Source organism: Notamacropus eugenii, chromosome 1, assembly GCF_028372415.1.
Source record: "Notamacropus eugenii isolate mMacEug1 chromosome 1, mMacEug1.pri_v2, whole genome shotgun sequence".
NCBI lineage: Eukaryota > Metazoa > Chordata > Mammalia > Diprotodontia > Macropodidae > Notamacropus > Notamacropus eugenii.
In genome coordinates, this window is record NC_092872.1 from 484394335 (window position 1) to 484412309 (window position 17975).

At 38.1% G+C, this 17975-nt stretch overlaps 1 protein-coding gene across 1 annotated transcript in view; it reads left to right on the plus strand.

Moving 5' to 3' along the window:
* CFAP77 (cilia and flagella associated protein 77) overlaps positions 1–17975 on the plus strand; it is a 185580-nt gene that overhangs the window by 10811 nt on the left and 156794 nt on the right. The gene's annotated exons all lie outside the window — the stretch shown is intronic.

The following is a 17975-nucleotide window of genomic DNA, read 5'->3' on the forward strand; positions in this document are numbered from 1 at the left end:
AATGGCAGTACTTTTGGCTACATCTCATTGAGGAAATTCCACATTGTTGGAAAATTTCTTGTAGTTGGACAGTTCTACCAATGAATTTAGCAGTGTATCACTACCTTGAATTGCCATTGTTGAATTGACATGTGGTAGGAATGTATCTGAGCTTCCTTTATAATTGTCCCTAAAGATCACTGAGGAAAAACAGAAGTACTAGATGTGATTCTCTGTCCTTAAGTATGTTATGGACTAGTTAAGGAGTGAAGAAACATACACATACACATAAAAATTGAATTGATATTATAAGGGAGTGTGTGAAGTGCCAAATAAGGTGTATGGGCAAAAAGTACCATAGTATTCCAGAGGAGAAAGATATCCCTATAGGCTGAGGTGGTCAGGGAAATCTTTCTGGAAGAGGCAGATCATGAGTTGGGTCTTGAAGGAATGGATACAAATCAGATAAGCAGAGGAGATGGTGAGAAGGTATTCCAAGAAGGGATACATTTCATTGTTAATTCAGGAATGAGCTGGGTAAATCCAGGGAACATCAGACAGACCAGCCGTTTTTAATTATTTTGTTGTTGTTATTATTCAGTTGTTTTCAGTCATTTCCGACTGTCTGTGACCAACCCTATTTGGGGTTTTCTTAGCAAAGATCCTGGAGTGGTCTGCCATTTCCTTCTCCAGCTCATTTTACAGATGAGAAACTGTGACTTACCCAGGGCTACAGAGATAGTGTCTGAGGCTAGATTTGAACTCATAAAGATGAGTCTTCCTGATTCCAAGTTCAGTGCTCTATCCACTGTGGGAACCAGCTCCTCCTCCTAATTATTTTAGGAATTCTTAAAGGTTTTAAACTCTGATGCCTATCTGTTGCTACTTGTCAATAAAACCCTGCAAATACCTTAATAAATTAGGAGTAGAATTACCTCATTCTTAATGTAAAACCAAATTTTTACAACACTCCAAGTCAACCTAATGAATTATGTGATTTGTTAGTGTATAGAATGTATGTATCTGGGCTTTTCCCTGAGATTGTCATGCTTTTGGGGAAACTAAAGAAGATTTATACCTCAGAAAGTGATGAATAGTTAATGTGTAACAAAGCTTGTTTATACTACTAAACTGACTGTAAATGAAAGAAGCTATGGGTGCTAATTCTTATTTCTGTCTTTTGAACATCTTGAGGTATCCCCAGTTATCTAAAGAGACAATGTAGTTTAGTGGAACTGAGACCATAAAACACCTAGAATTTAGCTTTGACTCTGTCAGAAACTACCTGGGTAACCTTGGGGAAGTCACTTTTTCTCAGTCTGGCCCTCAAGTTCTTCTAAAACATGAGGAGGTTAGACTAGATCATCTTGTAAGAACTGTTCCAGGTCTAAGATCCTTTAATCTCAAGAGATAGGGTGAAATTCTCATAGTACAGTGAATCTGACCTTTTTTTAAATGCACATGTTATATATACGGAAAGGAAAGTGTTACAAAATCAGACTGGTTGACAGTTGTAGCCCAGTGGGGAATCATGGAGGCAGAGGCTGGCCACAAATTTTTTTCATTTCATTTCCAGAAATAACAATTCTGTAAAAATAATAATTCCTTGAATCCTTGAACTCTTGGCTTCAGACATTAAGGCCCTACACAACTTAGCTATGACCTATCCGCCCAGCATTATTTCATATTGTTCTGCTTAATAAGGTCTATATTTCCCTTTCCTCCTATTCATTTCTCCTCCCTCAAATTCTTTTACCCTTACTCCCCTTTCATCCTCACTTCAAACTCCTAACACACCAGTTAAAGTGACTGCCAAGGGTCCTATCCTGGAGGAGGACAGGAGAGAGGTAAGGAGAAGAAGGATCAAATGGAAGAGGAGAAGAAAAATAAAAAGGAGAAGAAGGAGAAAGGGAGGAAGAACAGGAGAATGAGGAAGAAGAGAAGGGGAGAAAAAAGAGAAGAAAAATACAGAGGAGAGAAGAAGAAGGAGGAAAATAAAGATCAGCACATTTTATGCCTTCACCAGTATTCAGTGACCTCACCACTTAATTCTGCTGAAGATAACCTTAAATCTAATAGATTTCCAATCATCTGAAAGAGTTGAATCTCTGACACATTACATTACATGGGGATGACCTACACTGGGGAATGTTCAGGGCAAAGCCCAAGAAAGCAAAAGGCCAAAGAAGGCCCAAAGGCTGTGAACAAGGTGGTTTGTGCCACCTTTGAGCACCCATGGCAAAGAGAAACCAATAACAAAACCCTCCACAAATTTAGGCTTTTGCTAGTTGCCTAGAGGAAAACACAACCATCTTCTTTTCAAAAAATGGGCAAATTAATTGGTAACTTCAGTGTTTTTATTGCATACTTGATATTTTTTATTAGAAGTCAAACAGGTCCCTACTACCCTGGTTTGAGGGTTAGAGATGGCAATTTGTTGACATTTTGCAAGTTAAACAGCTGCTGATTTCTGACAAACTATATGTTTTCACCAAATCTGTTTGAGGGGATCTGTTGATACGATTCAGTGTGCTTCCCCCAGGGCTGTGTGTTGTGCCTACCTTCGGGCTCCAAAGCCTTTAGAAACTGTCACTGAAGATTTTGCTCTTTCTGTAGGCACCCAGTGGGCATAAATTCAGTTTTTAAGCAAGTCATTTTTAACTTATTTTTTTAAGAAGGTGCTTGCCTGGTGACTTTTCTGAGAGCTTTTTGTTTTGTTTTTGTTTTTTTTCTTGACAATTTTGGTGAAATGAGGAGGGAATTTATATTTTGCTGCTTCCTTTTAACAGAATTTCTTCTTTCTCATCTTTGTAATCTTTCTTTCCTTTTTAACAATTCCCTTTCCACCCCTTTTCTCCTTTTCCTTTATCTCCTCTTCTCTACTCTTCCTCCAGGAAAAGATTCTGTGGAATCACTTCAACTACTTTGTTAAGCATCTGAATTTGGGATTCCAAATTGTTATTACGATCATGATAATTCAGATTTATATCATTTTTACAAATTTCTTGGATCTTGGTATCTGGGTGGTTCAGCTCACAAATATTGACCGTAGAGTCCTTGTCTTTAAAATAAGTAGGTTGCATGAGGAGATCTTTGAAAGTCCCTTTGAAAGTCATTGATTACTTATGTTTTTACATCATCTACATTTCCCTCTATATAACTCCCTGTCTCCCAGACAGCCATTCCTTATTTCAGAGTTTTTTTAAAGAAGAAGAAAAAAGGCAGCAAAATCAATCAATATATCAAATAAATCTGACATCATATACAATATTCACTACCCGTGAATCTGAACCCCTCTGCAAAGGAGTAGGGAGGAGGGGGATCCCTATGAAGTCCCTTCCAATTCTAAATCCTGTGGTCCAGCATAGCAGGAAGAACTCTTTCCGGTAGCTGTGGTAGAGAAGGCATGCTTTCAAGTGGCAGGAAGTCAATCAATCAGTATTTGCTGAGTGCTTCCTATATCTGGGCACTGTCTTGAAGATGATACTAGAAGAGAGGGGGGGAGGGAGGGAGGGAGAGAAAAAGAGAGAGAAAGAAAGGAAGAGAGAGAGAGAGAGAGAGAGATTACAAACAGCTTTGAGGCAGAATCATAGTATGTCACAACTGGAGTGGACCTTAGAGATCATCTAGTCCAACTTCATTTACAGAGAGGGAAACTGAGACCTATGATCAAGAATATCTCAATTCTAGATAAAGAATTGATAAGTATATCTGGATAATATGAACAGTACCAGGTTAAGTCTCAAATATATCATACAGGAAGTAGGTAGTTTTCAGGTTTAGAGGAATAAAAGATTCTCTTGGGTAAAGGGGTCAAGGAAAGCTTCAAAGAAGAAGTAATTTAAGTTGACTCTTGAATGATGGATAGTATTTAGATAGGCCAAGAGGAATATGGGAAGGACCTTGGTGATAGAAAAGTACATAGCATGTTCGGGGGATAGTAAGTTGGTCCTCTTGGCTAGTGGACAAGGTTTATGAGAATACTGGAGTGATAGGTCAGGACCAGTCAGCGGAGAAGCTTGAATGTCAGACTGAGGAGTCTGGGCCCTGCTCTTTATTTAGGTAATGGGGAGCCACTGAAAGTTTTTGAGAAGTAGAATGATACGAAAATGGGACTGGATATTTGGTTCTAATGGGAGTCCAGATTTTAGGTAATCTGAAGTGTGTTCCTTCTTTCCAGCAAAGTGCCAACATGTCAAATAGTAATTGATGAGTGAGCAACCCAACCAGTGGTTGATGGTAAAACCTTTGGTGAGGAAAACAGAAAAGGAAACTTTTCCTCCCTGTTCCAAGAGGAAAGTATTTCTTACTTTGCTTCTGCCCTGCATCTCCCCACGTTGGACTCCATAATCAGAGAGATAAAATTGTTGTCAGATTAGCACCACCAAGAAAAAGCACAGGCCTAGATCACACTCCTAGTTAGTTAGCATTTAGATAGGATGGGACAGGGGTCTGTACAATAGGCATCAAAGCCGAACTCTTGGTGCGGCAAGAGGGATTAATTTCTTTAACCAACATGCCTGATCTGGCCTATCTCATTACCTTGCCTTGTCAGTGTTGATGTAAGAGTGATTGAAGATTATACCATTTAGGCCTTTCCCCTGTTTTCCACAGAAATCAGGGCTATTGAATTGCACATTCTTCTATGGCCCTCGTCAATACTCAGTGGCCTGAGCTTCTAATTCTACTTCATTTAAACTTCATCAACTTTTCCAATCAAGTGGAAGGATCTGAAATAGGCTCTGTAAGCAGAGAGGCCCTGTGCCTTTTGTCAGATAATTTATTCCGTTTTCTCCTCCCCCCTTCTCTCTTTCTCTCCTTCTCTCCTTCTCTCTCTCTCCCCCTCTCATGGTATTTCGCCCCCCCCCCCCCTTCTTTTCGCTCCCTTTCCCTGATGCTGAAAATGAGATTACAGTATTTAAATGACTATGATAATCAATCCGGGGACCTTGAGCTGAGATTGAGGTTAATTTTTCTTAGCAGAACAAAGAAGCGTGATGCCTTTGGGGATTTGAAGGTGCAATATGTGTTTCATGCTTGTGTTTTTTTCCCCCTGAAATTGCAGTTTTAGGAGTCTTTTCTTGTTACTAACTAGGCGGCTGGTGTGATTTTTAACGGAGGCAACCCCTAAGAGAGAAGAAATGTAATTTTGAGCTGATAAACAGCTAACGGCCTTCAATCAACAATTTTAATAGGAAAAAAAAGTCACTTACATGATGTGACTACAGAGTTAATGAAAGTGCGATCATTTACCTTATTTATTTTTAAACACACTTGGAATAATTTTTCCCCATGTTGTAACTGATAATTAACAGCCCCCAGTATGCAACAGTAAACTTTTGAATGAATGCTCCTGTCATTCAGCACCATCTTCTTCTTGGCAGCTTTTGCAGCTATAAAAGTTGAGACTTTGTCATATTTTGGCTAATTGGAATGGGGGTCATTATACAATTGAAAATCTACATGAAAGTGCCTTGTTCAATTGTTACCTGAAGCATTTGCAAGTAGGGCCCCCTGGCCAGTCACTCTATTCGCCCCCCAGCTTCTAAAGGAAAAGGAATCAAAATATGTATATTTCTTTGTCTCTCTCTACTATCTTGTCAGGGCTGTTTTACATGCTGCCACCCAATGTTATCTTTTATTTGTGTCAGGAGAAAGGATTTGACAAGTTCAGTATACAATGTTCATTTGGCAAGGCAAATTTTTCATACCAATTTTGAGTAGAAAATGAAACTATCTTTCAATAGAATGAGCAGCATCATTTTTGGACAGACTTATTATGAGAAGAAGGATTGCAAAACTTTATTTCCCGGCTAGAATCTGAAAAGGCTAATACATTAGAAAATAAAAACTAAACCAAGCCCTGTAGGGTCTGAATCTTCATCCCTTGGTTGGGGTTCATGCCTGCCTTTCCCCCAAATTAGAAAAGATTATTCTTGCTTTCTACTAAGCTGACTTTGCTTCCTGTAAGAGCACTGGATTTTGAATCATAGGATAATTGCTTTAGAACCGTAAGGGTCCTGAGACTTCATTTTGTCCAATCTCCATATTTCACAGATGAAAAAAGTTAGGCTCAGAGAAGTTGTCAGGTCTTCCAAATGCAAATCTGGTCCAGAGGGATCTGAATTTGGATCCTAGCCCTGGTTTTCTGGTCCCTCTATAACCTCAGGCAAAGCTTTTCCTTTCCTTGACCCGTAGTTTCTTCATTTATAAAATGAGAGAGTTGGGCTAGAGGAGTTCTAATGTCTCTCCTTGCTCCAAATCTTAGAATTCTGTGAAATGCTGGTGATTCTGTTTTCGGTGTTGGCAAAGCAAAATATTTAATAATCACCTACATTTGCAGAAACTGTAAGCAACACCATTCCAAAGAGTGAACTTTCCTCACATTTATTCTCTACCACTATTTACCTAAAAAAAAAGACAATCTTAGCCTCCCTGCTACCCAATTCATCGGAGGCAGTGGTTTACGGTGACATTTTTCTTTCTTAAAGCAAATATTGACTCACTATGGGGAAATTAAAACTCCATTAGACATCGCTACATTGTACAGAAGGCTCCATTACAGGAGTCTAGCTGCTATTAATTGGTTTCTTCCTCCGGAATAATTCAGGCAAGGAGTGGGGAGAGGGAAAAGAGAAGATAGATTTCAATTGTAATTTCTTAAAATGACACAATCTAAATTACCAAAGGTGATCATCATATAATTATTAATCTAAATATAGAGAAGAATCAATATAAAAATGTAATGTATTTAATAAAAGCCTGCAGTCAAGTTATTTTTCCAGACTACAGCAAGGAATTCTAAAAGCAAAGGTGGGTTTTTCTTAGGTAGAATTTCCTTCAGAGGATCCTAAGCTGTGCTTTTTTTTTTCTTTCTGTGCTCTGTTTTCCTTTCCTGGAACAAATGTTAAGCTGCTTGCTCTGGGCTACTTTCCCTCTGCTCCCATGAAAACCCTCTGTACACACTGGTCTGCTTACTTTCTCCAGAGCATATCTTACCCACTCTGACCCCTTCACTTTTATTTGTAGTGACCCTATCCCCACTCCCACCTAGAACAGAGCACTGTTCTCCCTTCTCTACTTAGCCAAGGCCCAAACATTTTCTTTCTCTAACCACCCTGGGCTCCACTGCTTTTACCCTTCACTGAACTCATAACCCTTACTATCTCTACCACTTCACTTGGTCATGAATGATCAATAAAAGTCTATGGTCTCTCTCATCTAGGGTTGTATGCTCATTCAGAATATTCATTCATATACTTTAAGTTGTAGCTTGACCTGGCTGCTGAAATTCTTCTGCAAGCTTGCTGATATCAGTATAGTTATAATTCCACATTCTTCATCCTGAGTGGGCTTTTCTGGTTAATTTTTAGGGAATTGCCCCTCCTTCATTACTGGTCCATCCTCCCTAAACCCATGGCTCTGCAAGGGAAGTGACTATCCCAATAGGCCCTTTGTGTGAAAACCCTATGTAAATCAGGGCTCCTTGGAGTTCTGAGCCTTTGACTGCAGAGTGCATTCCTTACTCATCTAGGTTATCACCTGGCATGGTGCCCCAGGGTTGGTAGTGGTAAGGAAGGTCACATACAATTTGATTCTTGATGGAAATTTTGTATCCTCCTATGCTGCTCTTGGGGGTATCAACACATTATTCTAACCTATTCCAGTGTCACTTGATGTCTATTGGTGCATTCACCCAATATCTGCCCTAAATTTTCATGATAGGCCATTAGCCAAATACTTCCTTGTGTTCAGTGCTTTACTTATACATGATGTTAGATGATTCCAGGTTTTCACTGATATGAGTGTCTGTCACCAATGCAAACTGAATCTCCTCTCTGCTTTCTTATCCTGTGCAGGCCCTTATACAGGCCTTCCATAGCTGATCTACCCAGTGTGCTAGATACTGCCTTCCTCTGGCTCTTTTAATATTTCAGAGATATCATGAGTACAATCCTCAGGCTGTCCCTCTTTTGTCTTTCATCCTCCCTCCATGACCAACCCTTTTCCTCTTCTGGTCACACATGTCACTTATGATGTCTTTGTGCCATGTCTTCCATGCAAGACACCATTGGTAACTTCCTTAGAGGCAACACACATCTTTCCCTTGTCCTTTTGGTCATCTGCAATTTTGGTTCTTCTTATACCTTGGTGTTCCAAGTTACCTCATGGATAGAACATCACTGGGAAAATATTGATATTAAAAACAGATGAGCTTTTGTAGCAGGGAGCAGCTTGGGATCAATGAAAAACACCATTCAATTTCCCAAAGGCCATCCATCAATCAACAAAGGTTTATTAAGCACGTACAGGCCAGACTCTGTGCTAGATGCTGTAGATCAAAGTGCAATGAATGAAAAAACCCTATTCATAAGGAGCTTATATTCTAACAAGGAAAACACTAAGAACAAATGTGAGAATGTGCAAAATAAATGCAAATAAATACAAAGCACTTTGAAAAGGAGGTAACTAAAAGTTGAAAGAATCAGGCAAAAAAGACTCCTATAGAAGGTGGTACTTGAGCTGCATCCTGTAGGAAGAAAGGGTTTCTAGGTGAGGAAAGAGGGCATTCTAGGCATGGGGAAGTAGGGGAAAGCCAATTCAAAGAAGATGGTGTGTTGTATATATGAGGAAGAATTCCAGATCCAGGTCAATTTCTTCATATTAAATTCAAAACCCAGCTTATTGTCTCCTTGGAGACAATGTATTGTCTTGATGGACTAATAGAACTGACTGTATATTAAAAACAAACAAATGCAAATTAGAAAAGCAAGAACATTAACTGGGTGATCAAGTAATAATACCATACAGAATTAAGAGATAGCAATCAAACAGTGGGCAACTAAGGTGGCATAGTGACTAGAGTAGGAGGAAAAATTCATCTTCCTTAGTTCAAACTGGCCTCAGACACTAGCACTGTGACCCTCAGCAAATCATTTAACCCTGTTTGCCTCAGTTTCCTCATCTGTAAAATGAGCTGGAGAAGGAAATGGCAAACCTCTCCAGTATCTTTGCCAAGAAAACCCCAAATTGGGTCATAAAGAATTGGACGCTATTGAAAAATGACTGAACATGTTAAACATATTAACCTAGCATTCAAGAAGGCTGTCAGTGAATTGAGGTTTGGAGTGCTTGAGACCTCCAAATACCAACACCCCAGGTCCTGCCCGAGTGACCAACTCAAGCCTTCTTTTAGCCAAAGACAAAGAAAGTTTATTTAAAATCTACCATGTTGTGTTGACTCTTAAGAAACCGCACCATATGTGACACTTGTATTGACTAGTGGCCCAGATAGAATCTCAGCTAGATTGAATCTGAGCACCTTCAAGGATACAAGAAGGATCTGTATACAGGCTCTGGAGGAAAAGTGAGGCTGGTGACCTGCACAGCCCTCCCTCACTCAAAACAAAGTCAAGTGCAAGTCATGTCATTATTTCTCTGATGGCATGGTCTTCTTCGGCAACAAAGGACGAACACGTTGTGCCGTCTATTCAGCTGCCTGTCATAATCCTGATGATCGTTATCCATTTTGTTTTTTCAGTGCAGATGATTAAAATAATCTTTCTCATAGGAGGAGCCCTGGATTATTATTTTATGCTTTATAGTTGTTCAGCTTTTTGTTTGTTTATATGTCTTGTTTCCCCAACTGGACTATAAATTCTTTTAGGAACAGGGACAGTGCCTTATATTTCTCTGTGACCCAAGAACAGAGCTTTGCACATAGTAGGTACATTCCTTCTTCAGGATTCTGTGACTTACTCCTGGGAAGAGCATTTCAGGAGATGATGTGGCATATCCAGAATTAATGTGGCATGGGGTGATTATGATTGTGTTATTGAGGAAAAGGCCATAGACTTCAATTAAATAAGCACTTATTATGTACCAACTGTGTTCTAGCAGCACTCTTCTAGGTGCTGGGGATACCAAATTAAAAGAAAAAGAATCTCTGGTTTCCACGAGCTTACATTTTACAGAGTTTGTGAGGAAAAATGTAGTTACATAAATGCAAGTCAAGTCAACCAGCATTTTTAAGCACATACCGTGTACCAGGTGCTATGTGAAATGCAAAAAGTACATAAAGTAAATACAACATAATCTGGGGCTGGAGAGGGAAAGCACTGACAATATAATGATAGACTGAGTGATATTCAGATTATATGATTAGTCAGAGTCCGGACTCCGGCACTAATTAGTTGTATGATCTTGGATGTGTCTTTTTGTTCTGGGCCTCTAGTTTTTTTATCTTTAAGATGAGGGGGTCCAACTAGATGACTCCTAAGGCCCCTTCCAGTTCTGATATGCAATGGCTTTATGACTTAATGGTCTGAGTATTTTATATTAAGTGGGAAGCCCCTAAAATAACCCAAAACATTTTGCCTCCTCCATCCCTTTGTACTCACAAGGTGGATGTCTTGACATGGTGGTAGATGTTGTATTTCTCTCTCAAAGGACTTTAGGAGCATTAATTAATCCTTTTAACCTTGCAGTGAGGTAGGAAAGCAATACCTCAAGACAACCTAATGGTCTTCTAATTTGTGTTGAAAAGAAAAAGAAAAGAAGTTGAACAAAGAATTCAAGTACATCAAACAAGGCCTTTCTACTTTCTAGTGTGACTACTGTTGTATTTTTTTTTTTTTAAACCAGGAACTAGGTTACCAGCTACTGGGTATGTTCTGAAAGGCACTGAAAATTCTCTGTGCCTCCATAGCTCCCATATCGTTCTGATCTCTCTTCACCCCCCACTTCACCATTTATCACTCCCCTTCTGGCTAAGGTATTGAGGTAGTGTTAGGTTTTTTTTTTTATTTTTTAATTAAGCCCTTCTTATCCACTTAGGGAATGTGGCATAGGGTAGGTCATTTCATTGCTTCACAAGGATCACAGATCTAGATCTGGAAAATATCTCAGAGGCCATCTATTCTAAACTCCTTATTTTACAGAAATGGAAACTGAGGTTCAGAGATGTGAAATAATTTGCCTGTGATTACACAGGCAGTAAGTATTGATTAGAGAGGTAGAAGATAGGAAGAGAGCTGATGTAGGAGGCACTGCCCAGGAGAGGAGGCTTAGAGGCAGGGATTTTGCCAAAGGGGATGATCCTAACAATTAGGGTACAATTCTAGATGCCTGGGGATGGGAGGACTGGGGATGCCTGAAATAGGGAATGATGGGTGCCAAATTCCAACTTGACAACTTTGCATAGAGCTGACCTTGCTGATGATTATTTTCGTCTTCTAAAACATCTTACTGAATCATTTACTGAGTATCTGTGGTATTAGAGGGACGGCACTAGACCGGGAAAATCTGTACAGTCTTTGTTCTCCAAGATTTGACATTCTTAAAGGAGGCCAAGAGACTTGAATTTATCCGAAAATGTTTGCCAGAATGGACAGATTTCTTGTAAGACTATATTGTAGTTTTGGTTGCAATTTGTATTGAATTCAGTTCAAAGTATCATCTCTTCATATTTTCCAATGCTAAGCATAGTGCCTGGCACATAGTAGGCACTTAATAGATTTTTATTGATTGATTGATATTATATTGAAAGCAATGTGCTAAGTGTTGAGGATACAAAGACAAAAATGAAACAGTAGAGCCTTCAAGGACTGTATGTTCTGTGAGCTATAATGTGTACACAAATGCATACATATGTATGTATAGACATATTATATCTTTTTCTGTGCATTTATCTATATCACATATATGCACAGATATATAGGGATATTATAGATATGCATATATAGCTATGTTATATCTATCTATGTATTATATATCTATATGCAGATACAAATAAGTACAATATGGATTTTATGTATGTATTATATACATATCCATATTCTATCTATTCTTGTATATTTCTGTATACATACATACATATACATAGACATATATATACATACATACATACAGACAGATAGACAGACAGACAATTGGATAGATAGATAGATAGACAGACAGATAGACTGACAGATAGATATAGATAGTTAATGTTATTGTTGAGCTGTTTCAGTCATGTGTGACTCTTCAAGATCCCATTTGGGATTTTTTGGCTAAGATACTAGAGTGCTTTGCCATTTCCTTCTTCAGTTCATTTTGCAGATGAAGAAACTGAGGCAAACAGAGTTGAGTGATTTGCCCAGGGTCAGAAATCTATTAAGTATCTAAAGCAAGATTTGGACTCAGGAAGTCTGAGTCTTCCTGACTTCAGGTCTGTCACTCTATCCACTGCAGCTAGCTGCCCATATACATTTGTATATGTATGTATGTGTATATATAATATATATGTATATAATATTTATGTACACATGTGTATATATTTATGTACACATGTACACATGTGTAATATATACACAAATGTATATATTACAAGGAAAATTGATAAGGAGAGTGCACCAACAACTGGGAGATACAGGAAGTATTTCCAAAAGACATAACACCTGAACTGATCTCTTAAAGAAGGCAAAGATTCTAAGACACAAGGATGGAGGTAGGAGGCAGAGTGTTAAATTTGGGTTTGGCTGAAGCATAGAGTTCTTGAAAGAAAGGAGTATGAAATAAAGTTGGGATAGTATAGATAGCTAGTAGAGGGACTTCAACACCACCCTAAGGAGTATTATTTTTTTTATCCTGGAGGTAACAGGGAGCCATTGGACATAGCATTTTATGGTTGTAAAAACTTGTCACATGTTTCTCTAAATTAAGGATTCTTAACCTGGAGTCTGCAGATCAAGGATAGAATTTGGATGAGAAAAAAAAATCACATCTTCATTTTCACTAATCTCTAACTGAAATTTAGAGTTTCCTTCAAATGTTTTTAAATTACATTTTTTTAAATCAGTAAAAATCCACCTTCCCACCCAAAATCCCACACCCTCCCCCACCACACTGAGAAAGAAACAAAAACAAAATCTGTTAGAAAATGCATAGTTAAGCAAACACATTTCTGATTTGGCCAGGGTGCCCCCAAATATGTCTCGGTTTAGTCTTTGAGTTCTTTGTGTTTCAGGAGGTGGATAACATGTTTCAACATGAGTCCTCTGAGACTATGGTTCTTCATTATACTGATCAGAGTTCTTAACTCTTTCAAAGTAGTTTGTCTTTAAAATATTATCATTGCATAAATTGTTCTCTTGATTCTGATCACCTTGCTCTGCATTAGTTCATGCAAGTCTTCTCAGGTTTTTCTGAAACCACCCCCTTCATAATTTCTTACAGTAAAATAGTGTTCCTTCACATTTGTGTCCCATAATTTATTTAGCCATCCCCTAGTTCATAGGTTTCCTGACTGATTTCAATTCTTTATCACCCCAAAAAAGCTTTCAATATTTTTGTACATCCTTGGAGTTTGTTTTGCTTAGGACAGAGTCCTCTCTTAATCCATCCTCCCTCTTATTCCCTCCTCTCCCTTTTTTACTTGCTCTCCTATTTCCTTTTTGAGATAAATGTATCTTGCAAACCCTAATTAAGTGAGATAATTTCTCCTAACCTTCCTCATCCTTTCCCCACTAGTATATTCTTCTTCTCCTCCTTTTCCATGCTTCTTTTTAATATTATCAACACAACAGAAACATTCTTAAGACCCTCTATCTAATTAGATTCCTTTTATGATCCCTGATGATGATAGGGTTTTAGATGTATCATGTATCATCTATCCATATTAGAATATGGAGCTTATTATTATTAGAGTTTATCCTCATTTAGTTCCCTATGATTATTTATCTTTTCATATTTTTCTTGACTCCTATGTTTGTACTTCAAAGTTTCTATCCAGTGCAGGTTTTTTTCATAAAGACTGCTAAGCAGTTTTCTATTTCATTAAAGATCCATTTTTCTTCCGTAGGATTATACTTAGTTTTGTTGGGTAAATTATTTTTGATTGTAAGCCAGTATTTTTTGTCTCCTGGCATATTATAGCCCAAGCTCTCCACTCCTTTAAAGTGGTAGCTGCTAAATCTTTTGGTACTAAATCTTCTTGGTACTTGAATTCTTTCTTTATGGCTGCTTACAGTGTATTTTTTCTTTGCCTTTGAAACTCTTGATTTTGGCTATGATATTACTGGAATTTTCATTGGGGATTTCTTCCTGAAGGCAACTAGTTAATTTTTTCTATTTTTACTTTGCCCTCTGGTTCTAAGAGATTTGGGAAGTTTTAAAGATGATTTTTAAAAAATCTAGATTTTAAAAAATCTTTTTTTTAGGTCATGACTTTTATGTTGTTCCTCTGATTCTTAAATGAGCTCTCCTTGATCTGTTTCCCAAGTCAATTGTTTTTGTTAGAAACCTTAAATTGCCTTTTATTTTTCAGTCTTTTGACTTTGCTTTACTTTTTCTTATTGTCTCATGGAGTCTTTAGCTTCTGTTTGATCCATTCTTAGTTTTCAGAGACTTTGTTGCTTGACCAAGGTATTTTCAGCTCTTTTGCTAAGCTATTAATCCCTCTTCAATTCTTTATTCCAGTTCTTTTCTAATGTTTTCCTCTATGCTTTTATTTCATTTATAAAAACATTTTAACTTTTTAAAAAAATTCCTGCTTTATCACTTTAAGGAATTTTAGTTGAATTTGTGCCTAAGCTGTGTTTTCTTTGAGGCTTTTATTTATAGATGTTTCCGAGTTACTTTCTTTTTTAGGGGTTTGTGTCTTAAGCATACCTGTCACCACAGTTGCTTTGATGGTGAGATTCTCTTCTTGTTTGCTCATTCTTCCAGTTTCCTTCATGATGCTGAACTTTATATTAGGGCCAAGATTTGTGCACATCTGTGAGGAATATCTGGGCTTGTCCAACTGTTGTGTCTTGGGGTTGGGTACCATATTATTCCAGGATGCCAGAGATAGCTCAGGCTGGAGACCAGCAAATTTTTAGTACTCTCCAAATGGTCTTATTCAGAAGAGTATGATTGCTGTCCCCTTTGTCTGAGCTTTGTATGTTCCTATCCTCAGTTTGGTTTGAGCAATAGGCTTGTGGGCTTAATCCATTTGGAGTTGTAGTAGATTGCTGATGCATTCAACTTCTTTTGATCAACTGGAAATCTGTTGGTGCAAAGGGACAGAACTGTAGTCTCCCCTTTGGCCTGGGATTCCTGCTCTGACTGTTCCTCTGCAGGCATGTTCTTAGGACTGGGGTTTAAATCGCATAGTGTTTCATGCTTCTGGACTTCCTCCTATGTTGGTATGTAGCCTAGGGCCTGGGACTGCTCCTTTTGCTGAAATGCCACCAGTAGGCATAGGTACCTTCCTCAATCTGCTCTGGATTTATGACCTAGAACTGAGTAGTGAGTGACAGAGCCACCAGTTGGCATCCATTCCTGCTCGCTACACAAATTTAGGCCCCTTTATGCTGCATCTGGGATTTCTTGCCCTGATGTCTCTCTTTGGGCTACACATCTGTGCTTCCAGCCAGATCCCATTCTCCAGCGTCCACAGACCTCTTTCTCTGTCTCCCAGTGCTGACCTGGATTGGAAAAAATGACTATGTGTATTGACTTGTATTTTTTCTTGGATTTCTCCATCAGGATTTGGTGTGGTGCATTTTCTAGATCTATTTGGAGGAGTTGGTAGGGGATAGAGGGAGGGAACTTTATGTACTTTTTCCTTTTACTCCCACTGACACTGCAGGCTACATATTGACTTAGTTTTAAAATGTATTATCTGTATTTTTGTTGTATTTTTATTAATTAAATATTTCCCAGTTACATTTTAATTTGGACCCAGCAGCACTTGGCATGTTAGGGGCCACATATTAGACATCTCTGGTATAAGGTAGTAGTCTAAGCCCAATTTTTGACAGACTACTTTCCAACTTTCTCAACAGTATTTAAAATTAAATAGAGGTTTTTTTCATAGGTTAATTTATGTTTTCTACTTTATCAAACATTGAGTTATTGACTTCTGCTTCCCCCCTCCATTCTCCTTTGTTTAGCCTGCTCCATTGATCTATTTCTTTTTCTTTTTTTAAACCAATAGCAGATCGTTTTGATGACTCCTTTATAATATGGTTTGAATTTGGGAAGTACTATTATTTAGTAATCTCTACTCCTTTTCATTATTTCCCTTGATATTTTATATAATTTGTTTTTCCAAATGAATTTTATTATTTTATCAAGTTCTATCGAAGTATCCCCTTGGCAATTTGATTGGTATAGCATTAAAAGTGTAAACTAACTTTGGTAGTATTGTCATTTTTATTATATTGGCACAGCCTACCCATGAACACTGAATATTCCTCTAGATATTTAAGTTGTTCTTTATTTCTTTAAAGAGTACTTTGTAATTTAATTTATACAAATCTTTTGTATGCTTTGATAGGTTGAGTCCCAGATATTTTATGCACTTCATCTTTATTTGAATGGAAGTTCCTTTTCTATTATAGCTTCTTCTGTTTTGTTATTATGTAGAAATGCTGTTGATTTTTGAGAGTTTATTTTGTAGTCTGTAACTTTGCTGATTCCCTTGTCTCAATTAGTAACATTGCTGATTCTCTAGGATTTTCCAAGTATATCCTTATATCATCAGCAAAGAGGGATAGTTTGGCTTTTTTTTCACCTTTATGCCTTTAATCTCTTTCTCTTGTCGTATTCTAAATTAATCGTGAATTCAAACTTAAAACATTTTAATTTCAAAATGAACTTTCCTTCCAGAAGTCAGATGTAACTGTGTGTGGCTAGTGTACACATGTATATTATGCACTCTGATGAAATCCGTTCATTGGTATCTCAACAGAGGAGAAACAGGATTTCCTCCTGTTCGATTTTGTGTAATTGGTTTATCTTATTTTATTTCTTTTATGGACAACATGTGTTCCACTAAACCCCAGAGCTCCGTCTAGGCATTGGGACCACCTGGTGAAACCTGTGGGTCTCTTTTTGATGGGGGTATCAGAGGGAGTAGTGTATAGAGGGTTTGGGGAGGGGTGACATTTTTGTGTGTGGGTCAGCCCTTTGATTTGTGAATTTAACAAGTAATTCCAAATGGGGACTTAAAAACCTGTGATCTTATCTAGCATGTGTATCCTATCAGATGCGGCTCTGTGCTCCCAGCACAAGGAGCACAAAAGGATTGAGGGTGAACACATGGCAGCTCTAACTAGAAAGAGCTTTTCTACAGGGGATATTGAGTTGTTTGATAAAGCCCAATATTACGCTTGAATTATGCCTGAATGCTGAGAAAGGACATTGTCAAAGGGCCCTTAACATGGACAGCAGTGGATCCCCTTTCTTCTAACTCCTTTGGTGGTGATGTTTTTGGCTGTAATGACTTGGCATTGTATTTATAAGCCGGCAGAGTAATCCAGGGAGCAGCAGGAGGGGCCCAGCCTAAATAAAGCTTTACCACATCACTAATTAAAACAATCCTTCCTCTCCCTAGGTTGGCTAATGAGATAGAAAGGGAGAGGGTTCATGAAAATGTTACCATGAGAATCCTTATTTATTTAATTCTTTAACATCCATTTGAGAGAACTGAGAAAAAGGGTTGGTTTTTCCAGGAGTTGGAAAGATTTTCTCCCTTGACTTCTGCTGAGAGAAGTTGAAATGGATACTTCTGTAATGTGGATACTTCTGTTATTGAGTCTTTGCCCAGAGCAAACTCCCTGGGAGGGGTGGTCATTTTTGAGTTTGAACTGAAAGGAAGAGGAGAGAAGTCTGTATCCCTCTTTAGTAAATTTCTCCTCAAGTCTGAAAGGTCTCTTTGCTCTAGGCTTGTGTCCTCAGGATAGAGTCTCCAGTTATATTGAAGATCAGTCCCTGAAACTGAATGATATTTAAAGAAGTTAGATCATAGTGCTTTAATGGATGCAATATTTATCCCATGAATGTTTCCTAGTTCTGCTAAGATGACAAGAATTCAATTAATATTGTATTTAATAAAACTCAGCATGACCTAACCTTTTAATACCATCAGATCCTTCTTCTCAGTTTCAATCCCTTGACTTTCTTCCCTGAAATGCTTGATGATTCCAACTAATGAATCCCATCAGCACCAACTGGGACATTAGATTAGT